The sequence below is a fragment of the Lolium perenne genome, chromosome 2 (assembly GCF_019359855.2).
Source record: "Lolium perenne isolate Kyuss_39 chromosome 2, Kyuss_2.0, whole genome shotgun sequence".
Classification (NCBI taxonomy): Eukaryota; Viridiplantae; Streptophyta; class Magnoliopsida; order Poales; family Poaceae; genus Lolium; species Lolium perenne.
In genome coordinates, this window is record NC_067245.2 from 193,661,310 (window position 1) to 193,674,549 (window position 13,240).

The window sequence follows — 13,240 nt, forward strand, 5'->3', positions numbered from 1 at the left end:
TTACACCCGTTGTATGTGAATCGTTGAATCTATCACATCCGATCATCACGAGATGCTTCGAAACGACGAACTGTTACAATGGTGCATACGAGGGGAGAACACTTTATTATCTTGATATTAATGTGAGGGATCATCTTATAATGCTACCGTCGCGTTCTAAGCAAAATAAGATGCATAAAGGATTAACATCACATGCAATTCATATGTGATATGATATGGCCGTTTTGTCTTTGCGCCTTCGATCTTAATCTCCAAAGCACGGACATGATCTCCATCATCAACGGGCATGATCTCCATCATCGTCGGCGTAGCGTCAAGGTTCATGGCACCGTCTTCATGGTTGTTCACCTCATGTAGCAACTATTACAACTACTTTGAAATACTACTCAACATGAAATTTAAAGACAACCATAAGGCTCCTGCCGGTTGCCACAATACAATAATGATCATCTCATACATATTCATCATCATATTATGGCCATATCACATCACCAAACCCTGCAAAAACAAGTTAGACGTTTCTAATTTGGTTTGCATATTTTACGTGGTTTAGGGTTTTCGAGTAAGATCTAATCTACCTACGAACATGAACCACAACGGTGATACTAGTGTTGTCAATAGAAGAGTAAATTGAATCTTCACTATAGTAGGAGAGACAGACACCCGCAAAGCCTCTTATGCAATACAAGTTGCATGTCGAACGAGGAACAAGTCTCATGAACGCGGTCATGTAAAGTTAGTCCGGGCCGCTTCATCCCACTATGCCACAAAGATGCAAAGTACTCAAACTAAAGATAACAAGAGCATCAACGCCCACAAAACAATTGTGTTCTACTCGTGCAACCATCTATGCATAGACACGGCTCTGATACCACTGTAGGATAACGTTGCATAGAAAACAAAAATTTTCCTACCGTGAACACGCAATCCAAGCCAAGATGCAATCTAGAAGACGGTAGCAACGAGGGGTTTAACGAGTCTCACCCTTGAAGAGATTCCAAAGCCTACAAGAGTAGGCTCTTGTTGCTGCGGTAGACGTTCACTACAAGAGATGTGATATTTGTTGACGAAAAGCCTGGTGACGAAGTTGCATACCGTCATGGATATGTCTTAATAGGTGACGAATTCATCTGGCGTCAAGCACTTAAGTTAATGCTTGACGGTTTGCTTTTTCGTCAACGAAAAATCGTCACCCATTACCAAACCCGGAAGGGCTGCCATCGTCTCTGTTAATAGGTGACGAAATGAAGATCGTGGTGTATGTAAACCGTCATTGAATATAATACGGATCCACATGTCAGGTTATAAATAATTTATTATAATTTTATTTAATTATTTCTTGTGGGACCCACTAGTCCAGAAAATATTAAATTTTATAAGTTTTCAATATCATGCGTGACCCACTTGACAGGAACATAATTAATTCAATAAAGTGGTTACAAAGAATCGAACCCATTTGTTTGGATTGAATGACGTGGACTGTTACCGCTGAGATGTTTCTGAACTAATTATTTATTTCCGTAACTAGGCTCAATAAAAATATTAGAAACCCACAATTACATGTAGGACCAGCCTGCCATATAGATAGCATTCATTTTGCATATTAAAAATCAAGTGCAGCAAGGAGGAATCGAACACAAGACCTACACCAAGTAAGGGTGTTAAGAAACCAGTGCACCAATTGACACAATTTGATTTAGTTGGATACGGAATAATTTTCTAGTTTGTATGCAGCGAGGCAATTACTAGAAAATGGAATAAAAGTTAGAGAATTGGGGACTCGAACCCAAGATTTATTTCCGTATTAGGCTCAATAAAAATATTTCCCACTTGATCTCAGTTATTAGAAACCCACAATTACATGTAGGACCAGCCTGCGAAATATATAGCGTTTACTCGAACCCAGGACCTCGGCAAAGAAAGCATTACAGTTAACTGCTAGACCACTGCACACTTCATGATTCAATAAAAAGCGGGACATATAAGTAATATCTATGCAGCATGGCAATAAATAAAAAACAATAGATAAATCCCATTCTTTTGGCATAGTTTACGATAAAGTTCCCATATTTGACACATAGGTGTATCTTGACATGAGAAACAATGTTGCCAAAGTGAATTTTTATATTATTTATAGAAAATTCATTTTTTGCATTTTCTAAGTGCCAAAAATGACTTTTTTGTGAAGCAAGTACGAAAAACATGGCGCAAAATGGCACCAGTACAATTTTCACGGATATTAGTCCATATTTGAAGGATCATCCCGAATTATTAGGATTTTTCTCTCTTTCTACCTAATTTCGCTTATTTAAATGACTTTATGTCAATTTTTCAAAATTAATTCAAATTTGAACTACAAGCGTGTGATGGTTTCTCTTAATTTTTTGAAAAAATAATTTTAAGATACGCAAGTAGTGATTATATCACAGAACCATTGATAGTTTTGTAAAAATCGACCCTTTTCAATGAATAGTTATCCTAACCATTTTGACCATGCTTTCAAAAAAAAATGTGAAAACAAACTCAAAAAAAATAAATCCTTTGGCATGGGGTCCCTTTATGTGTAGTAGAAGCTAGGATAAATGATAAACATCAGTTTTGACAAACCTTTCAAAAATATTATTCACAAGAAGGAATATCATGTATAAACATCTATAGGTTTTAATCCAAATGACCAAGGTATGGCCATTCTTGTGGCATAGTTTGTGATAAAGTGCCCATATTTGGCACATAGGTGTATCTTGACCTAGGATTTTTCTCTCTTTCTATCTAATTTCGCCTATATAAATGACTTTATGTCGATTTTATGAAAGTAATTCAAATTTGAACTACAAGTGTGTGATGGTTTGCTTTAAATTTTTTCCAAAAATCACTTTAAGGTACATAAGTATTGATTATATCACAGAACCATTGATAGTTTTGAAAAAATCGTCCCTTTTCAATGAATAGCCATCGTAACCATTTTAATAAAAAAATACCAAAATATGAAACCTCCAAAAGTGGGTCCTGGTGGCAGTGACAGGGGCTGACTGAGTTGAGAGTAGATAAAGGCAGTATCAAAAATTGGTATCCCGCCCACACACCTCACCAGGAGCAGAACAAAATTTGACTTACCCGTAAATTTCCGCAGGCGTACCGAAAGCTAACCCTAGGTGCTCATCACTCCAGCACCTATCGGCCGTCTACGAAACACATCTCGTCTGTTCCGCCGCCACTCGTCTGTTCTCCCGCCGCCGCCACAACTTCCCCACTCTGCGTCCGCCTCCGCTCCTCCCCTCCAGAACTAGCCTCCCCCTTGCGCTCCTCGCCCCAGCCGCCTCCTTCCGTCCTCGTGTCTGAACACCGAACCATTGTCCTGGCTCAGCCTCCTCTCCGCCCCACTACTAGCCATCGCGACTGAGCTGCGTACATGCTGCCGATGAAAGCCTGCTACGAGGGGATCCAGGGCCGGTGGCTCATCCGGTTGTTGCCGGCCTCGCGTCCCTCAGATCTGGCAGCCCCGGGCCTCCCCAGATCTGATTGGATTTTTCTGGATCTCTCATCATCTCCTTCCTCCTCCCCACGCGAGTGATTGGATCGTTCTGCTCATGGTTTTTGTTGAAATCGTGCAGGGGTATGTGGCGTGGGAGTTTGTGAATCAGGGAGTGCAGCCAGGGGAGCTCACCATCATCCCCTTCCTCCTCATCTCTCTGCTGTAGTGAATTCCAGATTTATTTTGCGGTGTTCCCCTTTGTAATTCTAGGTATATTTTCTTGCTGACATGCTTTGGAGGTTAAGTACACTGTAAATTGTAAATTGCTAGCTAATGACTTTTCATATATATCAATACTAGACTAATTGTTTGCTAATTTGTCCACTGCATAATTTGAGACGTTGTTACCTAGTCAGTTTAGTAATCTGAATACTTACTACTACAATTGGTACTACTGCTATTGCCATATCTTGTGGACCTCTTTAGACTACTAGCTCGTTCTACACAATTGCTATGCTTTTTTTTATCTGCTATACTTGTCTTCTACGACACACTTTTGGTAGCGGGGACTTGTGATGTGCATATGTTCTGTATACACTTCTGCTCTACATCTTAATTCATAGTCAACTAGCTCTGCACAAAACATAGTGTTTGCTTTGGACTGTGATGCTTCAATTCTGTATATGGAAATTTTGATTCTGCACATAACAATTAGCAGCTAAAAGGTTTATCAATTAAATACACATCATAATAGTTCTTTTTGTGAGCTATATAAATAATTAATTGTTTTTCCCAATAACTGCAGTGGGTTGAAATCTGCTACACAAGTTAATTGATTAAAAGGAGGAGACACATGGGGGAAGAGAAAAGGAGGCAATGGCCAAGATATCACAATACAAAAGCCTATGTGATACAATAGAGGTATTGCTTTCCTAAGGTTTTCGTTCAGATTAATAGAAATAAGGTTACAGTGCTGCTTACTAGAGTGCATTTGTACTCTAGCCTCTAGGCTAGATCCATATAAGGAAGCAATTTCCCCTTGGTATATCTTGATGTATATAAGTTCTGCCTGATTTGCCATTGGCAGGTCCTCATGCTGGTTGAGCGCATAAACAAGATGCACATCCCCATCCATCTGATGTCCTCAAAGTCAGGTATGCACAGGCCCCTCTTTATCTACTCTGTACAGAAGATGGAACAAACTGCAGCTTGTTTCGTATGCATGAGCTCCATCTTAAGCATGTTCATAGACCTATTATAGCATGCGTTCGTGATATCTATCTGTAGAGTCACGAGGAATTAACCTCCTGATTTCTACTGTTTTGGTAACATCATTAAGTTCAAATACCTAGAGGCTGCTTATTATACATAGTGTGTAGCATGGTCTAAAGAGAACTGCAAATCTGTAGAGTCACGAGGAATTGACTTCCTGATTTCACAGTGTTTTGGTTACATTAAGTTCAAATATCTAGTTGTTGCTTATCATACATAGTGTATAGCATGTTCGGAAGAGTACTGCAACTCCAAAGTAGATCATTTAAACATATGTTGTGCATTTTTTTCTTGGTAAATATGTACTACTACATTTTTAGCTATTTGCAAGACAATTGTTTGAGTGAGACATGAACCTGCAGTTGCTACTAAGCTAACATACTACAGATTTAGACCTCGTGTAGTTTGTGGTCCACGAATGATAGCACTAGTATTCATTGAGTACATGAGTTGCATTATTATTTTTCCTTAGTTAGCATAGATTTCTTGACCACGTCTATGCATGCATCACTCGATCCTAGACACAGTAGTGCCAGGTTGTAGTAGCATTTTCCTGTCTGTCCAACTAGGGAACTACTTGACTGGTATTGTCATTCTGAATTATTGTGGCATGACTGGAATTGTCAACATAGCAAATGCCAGCAAGACTCATTATTTTCTTTCTTTCTGGAAATAAAAGAAGAGAGATATAATCTGTTTATTCTTGTGCATTATCTAATCTGGTAATGAATACGTGTGCAGGTACTAGCTGAATGTAAGGTTGTTGTCAAGAGGAATTTGTTGAGAGGATCATGGCTGCATGCAAGCAAGCTGATATTTTGTTGTTAGATGCTTAGATGCTTGAATTACTAGTATGATGTCAAGCGTTCATAAGTTTTGGGGACCTGATGTAGTCTCAGGCTGTAACTCTATGTGTTTGTAAAAAAAATTTGTGAATATCTGTCGGTTATATGTTGCATATTTGACTTCATATATTTCTAGATTTTCATTGCGTCAAAACATCTAGTTGGTTGAAAACAAATCCAAAAATACCAAAATAACGTCATGAATAAAATGCAATAAAATGCAATCTCGCACCGTGTGGGTCTCCAACATGACATAATGCCACGTCACTACCATTTGGACCCACATGCCAGCATCCACTTAAGTGATGTCGGATCCACGTTGTCAGCAGCCACATCAGCATGATGGGACCCACATGTAAGGCCATGTCAGATTTTTTGGACCAATCAGATTCTTCCTAGCATTTTGATATTGACGAAATTCCCAATTTTTAGTGACAAATCTGTCTGTCAACGATTAACACTAAACGTTGACGGATTTCTAAGTCGTCACAATCAAACGTTTGACGTTGACGAAAATGAGCATACCGTCACCCCCGATATTTTATGACGGAGCTTCTGTGACGAACCCCTTGACGATCAAAATTCGTCACCCCAATGTAATCGTTGACGAATTTTGGCTTATACATGACGAAAGTGATTTGTCAAAAAATATATTTTCCTTTGTAGTGGTTCACTTGCCGCTTGCAAAAGCGCGTAGAAGATCTTGATCACGATCGCTTCCGGCGCCACGAACGGGCAGCACCTCCGTACTCGGTCACACGTTCGGTTGTTGATGAAGACGACGTCCACCTCCCCGTTCCAGCGGGCAGCGGAAGTAGTAGCTCCTCCTTGAATCCGGCAGCACGACGGCGTGGTGGCGGTGGCGGTGGAGATCTCCGGCAGAGCTTCGCTAAGCATATGCGGGAGAAGTGGTGGAGGAGAAGAAGCTAGGGTTTGGGGAGAGAGGGGGGTTGGGCGCCGGCTCTCTAAGGGGTGCGGCCAAGGCTGAGCCAGAGAGTGGCTGCCCCCTCCCTCTCCTCCTCATTATATAGGTGGAAGCCCCAAGAGTTCTAGTCCAAGTCTTCGAATAAGACCCCAACACTAAAACCTCCCATATGTGGGAAACCTACTCAAGGAGGGAGTCCCCCTTTCCTTGAGGTGGGGTGGCCGGCCACCTCTAGGTGGAGCCCACCTGGGACTCCTCCTTTAGGGTTTGGCTGGTCAAGCTTGTGGAGTCCTTCCGGGACTCCACCTTCCATAGTGCGTTTCTTCCGGACTTTTCTAGAACCTTCTAGAACCTGCCATAAATGCACCGGATCATTTCCAAACTTGGAATACGACTTCCTATATATGAATCTTATTCTCCGGACCATTCCGGAACTCCTCGTGATGTCCGGGATCTCATCCGGGACTCCGAACAAATATTCGAACTCCATTCCATATTCAAGTTCTACCATTTCAACATCCAACTTTAAGTGTGTCACCCTACGGTTCGTGAACTATGCAGACATGGTTGAGTACTCACTCCGACCAATAACCAATAGCGGGATCTGGAGATCCATAATGGCTCCCACATATTCAACGATGACTTTAGTGATCGAATGAACCATTCACATACGATACCAATTTCCTTTGTCACGCGATATTTTACTTGTCCGAGGTTTGATCTTCGGTATCACTCTATACCTTGTTCAACCTCGTCTCCTGACAAGTACTCTTTACTCGTACCGTGGTATGTGGTCTCTTATGAACTCATTCATATGCTTGCAAGACATTAGACGACATTCCACCGAGAGGGCCCAGAGTATATCTATCCGTCATCGGGATGGACAAATCCCACTGTTGATCCATATGCCTCAACTCATACTTTATGGATATTTAATCCCACCTTTATAACCACCCATTTACGCAGTGGCATTTGGTGTAATCAAAGTACCTTTCCGGTATAAGTGATTTACATGATCTCATGGTCATAAGGACTAGGTAACTATGTATCGAAAGCTTATAGCAAATAACTTAATGACGAGATCTTATGCTACGCTTAATTGGGTGTGTCCATTACATCATTCATACAATGATATAACCTTGTTATTAATAACATCCAATGTTCATGATTATGAAACTAATCATCCATTAATCAACAAGCTAGTTAAGAGGCATACTAGGGACTTCTTTGTTTGTCTACATATCACACATGTACTAATGTTTCGGTTAATACAATTATAGCATGATATATAAACATTTATCATAAACATAAAGATATAAATAATAACCACTTTATTATTGCCTCTAGGGCATATCTCCTTCAAGAATCTGCCTGACGACTATGCACGTGAACTAAAGAATCAGGCACGCATATTCAAGGAGAAGAAAGAGGAGGCCGAGAAAGCGGAATTAGAAAGTGCACAAAGCGGGAAACGAGTTGTTGCCCAGCTCGGGGAACAAAGTAAACAATCGATTGCCCCGCTTATAGTGACAGCCGCCGGTTCGGATGCCCCCGAAATCATAGAAGCTGCGGCAGCACAGGGATTGACTGTAACGAGTGCCAGAGAACAAGCGGCCAACTTAGGTATTACTCTTCGTGAACTGTTAGGCCTTGATGAGGCGCCAGTGAAGGAGGTATTACTTTCATATGTGAAGAATGGGCCTCTCGTCGAGCCTGCGCAGGAAGAGGATCTACCTCCACAAATGAAAGGTCTGTTGAACTGGTACAAGGGTTACATAAAACATAAAAACGCCAAAGATTATATTTATGCGGAAGTTGGATATGAGCATCACTTCAAACAATACTCTGTACAAATTCATCTGAGTGAATTGTTCCAGCTTTTCAATCTGCGCGAGCTCGACAAATCTATCATCAGTTGCTACGTTCTGTAAGTGATTTATTTCTACCCCATCTCGTTCATATTGCCTGCACTATATATATATACTAACTATATTGTTGTGTCCGCTATTATACATGCAGATTGAAGATTAAGGAATGCAGAGTAAGGAGCATCCATGATGTTGGGTTCATTGACCCACACATCGTTAATGGATATACGTTAAAGCATCACCCCGCCGACGTGGAGAAAGACCTGTGGCGGTTTCTTGAAAAGCAGGAACTCAAAAGTGATATTCTATTTCCTTACCATTTTGGGTGAGTGTTTATGTCTAGAGCACATTCTCTTTTGTTTACTCCATGATGGTATGTGACCGGCTAATCGATGAGTTATGCATGACGTACTGTGCATGTATCGTGTCCGCAGGTTCCACTGGATTCTGCTAGTAATTAAAGTTGACAAATCAGAATGTCTCGTCCACGACTCTCTAAATATGGATAAGGCGGAGTGGGCCGACATGAGACAAATGATTCAAAAGTAATTGTTTTCATTCATTTGCGCTCTATATCGATCGGCCTATTTCGTTCATTTCCTAATTAAGCTTCAAGTAATTAACTAATAACTCTCTTGTTCATTTAATTTTCTTTGCCTCGTAGGGTTTGGAGACGGTTCGCAGATACAAAGGTCGGTGAATTCCAAAAAGAGCTAAATTTCATGCGGTCAAAGGCTAAGAATGGTGGCGATATGCAGCCACCGGGAACCAATCTGTGTGGATACTATGTCTGTGAGATGATCCGGAGATACACCTCTGAGCGCGTTCCGAGTGATCTCAATGCTCAGAGGAATAACCTCCGGATGATGCTTAGTCCAGAAGCTCGCTTCCGACCACTTCAAGAGGAACTAGCTGGATGGTTCAGGAGGGAAGTCCTCGATCCTAAAGGAGAACACCATTGCGAGGACGTAGAACTATACATGCATTAAATTATGTATGGAAACTTGTTCAAACTTGTATATGGTCACCCTCTTCATCCCACTGTAGGTATAGTAAGGTTGCTTCGAGTTTGATCTTTTGTATTGTTTCTTGTAAGGTTCGTGAATAATCTAATAAAAAGCCGTGTGCATCCTTTGGATGCAGAAGCTGGGGCGATATTTCCCCCATTTCAAAAAAAATCTATTCTCCTCATTGCTTTTTCTGATGCAGATTGGGCAGGCTCTATTGATGATAGATGGTTTACTGGTGGCTTTGCTATATTTGTTGGACCAAATATTGTGTCTTGGAGTGCAAGAAAATAAGATACAGTATCAAGATCTAGTACTGAGGCTGAATACAAAGCTCTTGCAAATGCTACAACAGAATAAATTTGGGTTGAGGCCCTCCTTGGTGAACTTGGTGTTAGGTTGAAGCAAAAGCCATGTGTATGGTGTGACAATCTAGGTGCCACTTATCTATCTGCAAATCCAGTGTTTCATGCTCGCACCAAGCATATTGAGATAGATTTTCACTTTGTGAGAGAAAGGGTTGCTAAAAATCTTCTGGATATCAGATTTGTCTCAAGCAAAGATCAAGTTGCAGATGGTTTCACAAAGGCTCTTCCTGTAAAGCAGTTAGATGAGTTTAAGCGTAATCTAAATCTTTCCAAAGTTTAGATTAAGGGGAGTGTTAAATGTAAATAGGTTATATTTTTGCGTATCTTATACGATACATATACCTCTCCTTGTACAAGTACAATACCGGGCCTTTGTGCCTCATATATAAACGCGTAACCCGTATGGATACAAGTACGGTTCGATCCATTGTTTTCAACAACGTGGATGTTGATACGACTATTTTTCCCTTAGGTACATCTTGCAGAGGTTCTCAAATATTTTTATTCGTCAGTTTGGGCCAATATATTATTCTAGATTCTTACTTTATCATGACTAGTGTTGTGGGAACAAATAATCCTACTAGATTCTGATAGTGTCACCTATACGCCGAGGTGTACACTCGTCGTATGACCAAGATATATGCCGAGTGTATACACTAAACATACACGTGACACATGTCAGAGTCCGGTACATGTGTCAAACCTCGGCTTTTCGATATTTCGAGTGTATACACTTGACATACAGGCCATCACTGCCAAACGACCGTTTCCAGTACTTATGTCAAACGTATTGTTTACCGAAGGCCGGAGAAAGCGCTCGATATACAACTATATGCCGAGTGTTTTTATATGTCGAGGGCCATGTGCGCAACTGCCAAACCAACGCGCTTGCCGAGCGCCATTTGTCGAGCGGATTGGTGTAGGTGCCAGAGAGTTGATGATGCTGGCACAACCCTAGTCAGGTAGTTAATGCCAACCCCACATGTTTATCTATTGATATCTTTATGTACCATCCAAATTTTGCTGAGATATCCATATGCCAATGAAAATCCAAATTTTCCCGAGGTTAACAAATTTGCTACTCCGTGCTAGCATTAGTTGACCAATAGTTTACTTTCAAGTGGGATGTTGATAAGACTATTTTCCCTTACCTATACCTTGTAGAGCTTTTTTTAAAAATAATGACTAATTTTGTGAACTAAATATTATTCAACATTCCTATCTTTTATCATGAATAGTGATGTGGGAGTAAATAATCCTACCAAGGTCCTATCGAATCCTATGCCACCAGCCAAATGGAAAACTAATGAAGTCAAGACAATAAAAACTCCAAACAACAAGTGGTGGTAAAAAAAGTCAAAGAAAAAGTGAGACAAAAATAATCAGGCTTGCTTCGCAGATCCGAGTCGATGGCACTGGGCAATACTTGCGAGTATCTATCAACCTGTGTTGGGGATTCGTAGCAGATTTTTTTCTAACTAACGCAACTTGGTTGTCCAGATCTATCTAAGAGAATGTTATAACGTAGGAGATATCGGAGAACGTATGCTCGTAGACCTAGCGGTTAACGTTCCGCCAGAACATGGTTGATGTAGTCAAATAGGCGACGCCGACCTCAGGGTCATGAAGAAATCCCCTCCCGACGCCAAGTACCGCAAGTGCAACACCTCGTAGATATGCACACGTACGGTGTGCCCAACGATGCTCCCAGCTCCGACCAGCGAAGGATCCGGATCCTGGCAGCGCTCCCGCGAGTTGTCTCCACCCTGCGCAGTTTTTGGGGAACCGCGCAGAGTCGGAAACCGGAGAGAGAAAAATCTAAAAATATTGTGTATTTATTTTGCTCCAAAGATCCACTATATATAGGGGTAAGGAGGTACTTGACTTCATAAGGGGGCAATGTGGGACTAAAAGAAACAAACGAAAAGAGGAGGGGGCAGCAGCCGGCCACGGCAGCCAAGCGGCGCGCGCTTGCTCCTTTGACCTCGGCCATACTGGGGTGGGCCGGCCCGGCTGGCTCCCTTTGCCCCCCTTTTCTTTTTCTTTTTCCTTTTCCTTTTTACTTTTCTTTTATTTGGCTCCTCGAGGGAGCCTAAAAAAATAGGGATGCCCAATTTAATTAAAATAAAATCATATTCCGGGTATATCTCTCAACTTCGATGTTTCCTTTGAATCGAAAACAATCTTAAGTTTCATTAAAGCCTTAAATGTGTTTCCCCACGGTTCGAGAATGATACAGACATGATCGAGACACTGTCCGATCAATGATCACTAGGGTGTTCTAGAGAACAATAGCGACCCCATGTATTCTACGAAGATGTTATCATCGTCTAAACCATTACGATGTATCCCATTCCTTTTGTTACTTCGATACTAGCACTTGTCCGAGACCTGATCATCGGTATCATTACCGTACAAGGCTATTCAACTCGTTCCGTTCGATTCCATCCTCATGACTTAGTCATGTGTTGCAAATCGGATGTAATCACACCGAGTGGGCCCAGAGTATCTTCATCACGCGGATGAACAAATCTAGCTCTTGACACATACGCCTCTACCATCCCATTTTTTCATCACTGCACCTTTATGACCACCCTAGAAAATGGTGTGGCGGTTGATACACCGAAAGCATCCTCCTGAGATGGTGATTAGATATTGTCTCACGGTCTAATGATTAGGTTAGTACACTTGCATAAATATCGTAACGTTAAACTTGATGTGACTTTGATCGCGCTACAGTACTTATATGTGGGAATTTCCATCATATCATTTCTCCAAATAATCTAATCTCATTGTCAATGACTACGAGGTGTCCATGATAGGGAAACCCCGACCAACTAATTGACCACAATGAACTAGTTGTGCACATGTGTACTCACTAGGGACCCTGGTTTGTTTCCAATACCACACATGTATCAATGTTTCTGCTTGATACAGTCATAACATGGCACGAAACTATTATGAACTATTGATATATAATAATAAACTCTATTTATTATTTAACTTTAGGGCACTATATATATCCAACAACCTGAAGACTCGTTTTCCTCATGCACCGGCTTGGGGTCAACCGCTTTTTCAAGGGGGGGGGGGGGGGTGTTAGCTCTTCTACTTCGATTACAAAACAAGACACCGTCGGCCCATGAGCTAGACCGCGGAAGAATACGAAGTCCAATTTCCGCGCACATGGAGACACGAGACCTCTCTGAAGCACATGAGATAGTTTCCCACCATACGACTCACCAACTTCACTTGCCTCGGGGCTTGCTCCTGGTAGTTTCAGATCACTTACTATACGTGGCCCTACGAAGGGACTAAGAGCGTTTTCAAGATGATTCTTTCTTTGTCGAAACGAAAAAGGAATCCATCTTTCGATTGAAAAATGCCCCCAACAAAGATTCCTATTGGGTGGAGGGTCCTCTGGATTAGTCCAAAATGGACCATGCACCACATTCTATCCTTAATCGGTCCTTCATGGACTAG

The 13,240-nt window shown here is 41.4% G+C and overlaps 1 long non-coding RNA gene across 1 annotated transcript; it reads left to right on the forward strand.

Moving 5' to 3' along the window:
- Positions 1-3,142: 3,142 nt before the first annotated feature.
- On the forward strand, positions 3,143-5,718 carry LOC127334266 (uncharacterized). The gene is made up of 4 exons (XR_007872062.2): positions 3,143-3,742; positions 4,278-4,393; positions 4,560-4,626; positions 5,486-5,718. It is a non-coding gene; the product is annotated as an uncharacterized lncRNA (long non-coding RNA).
- Positions 5,719-13,240: the final 7,522 nt, after the last annotated feature.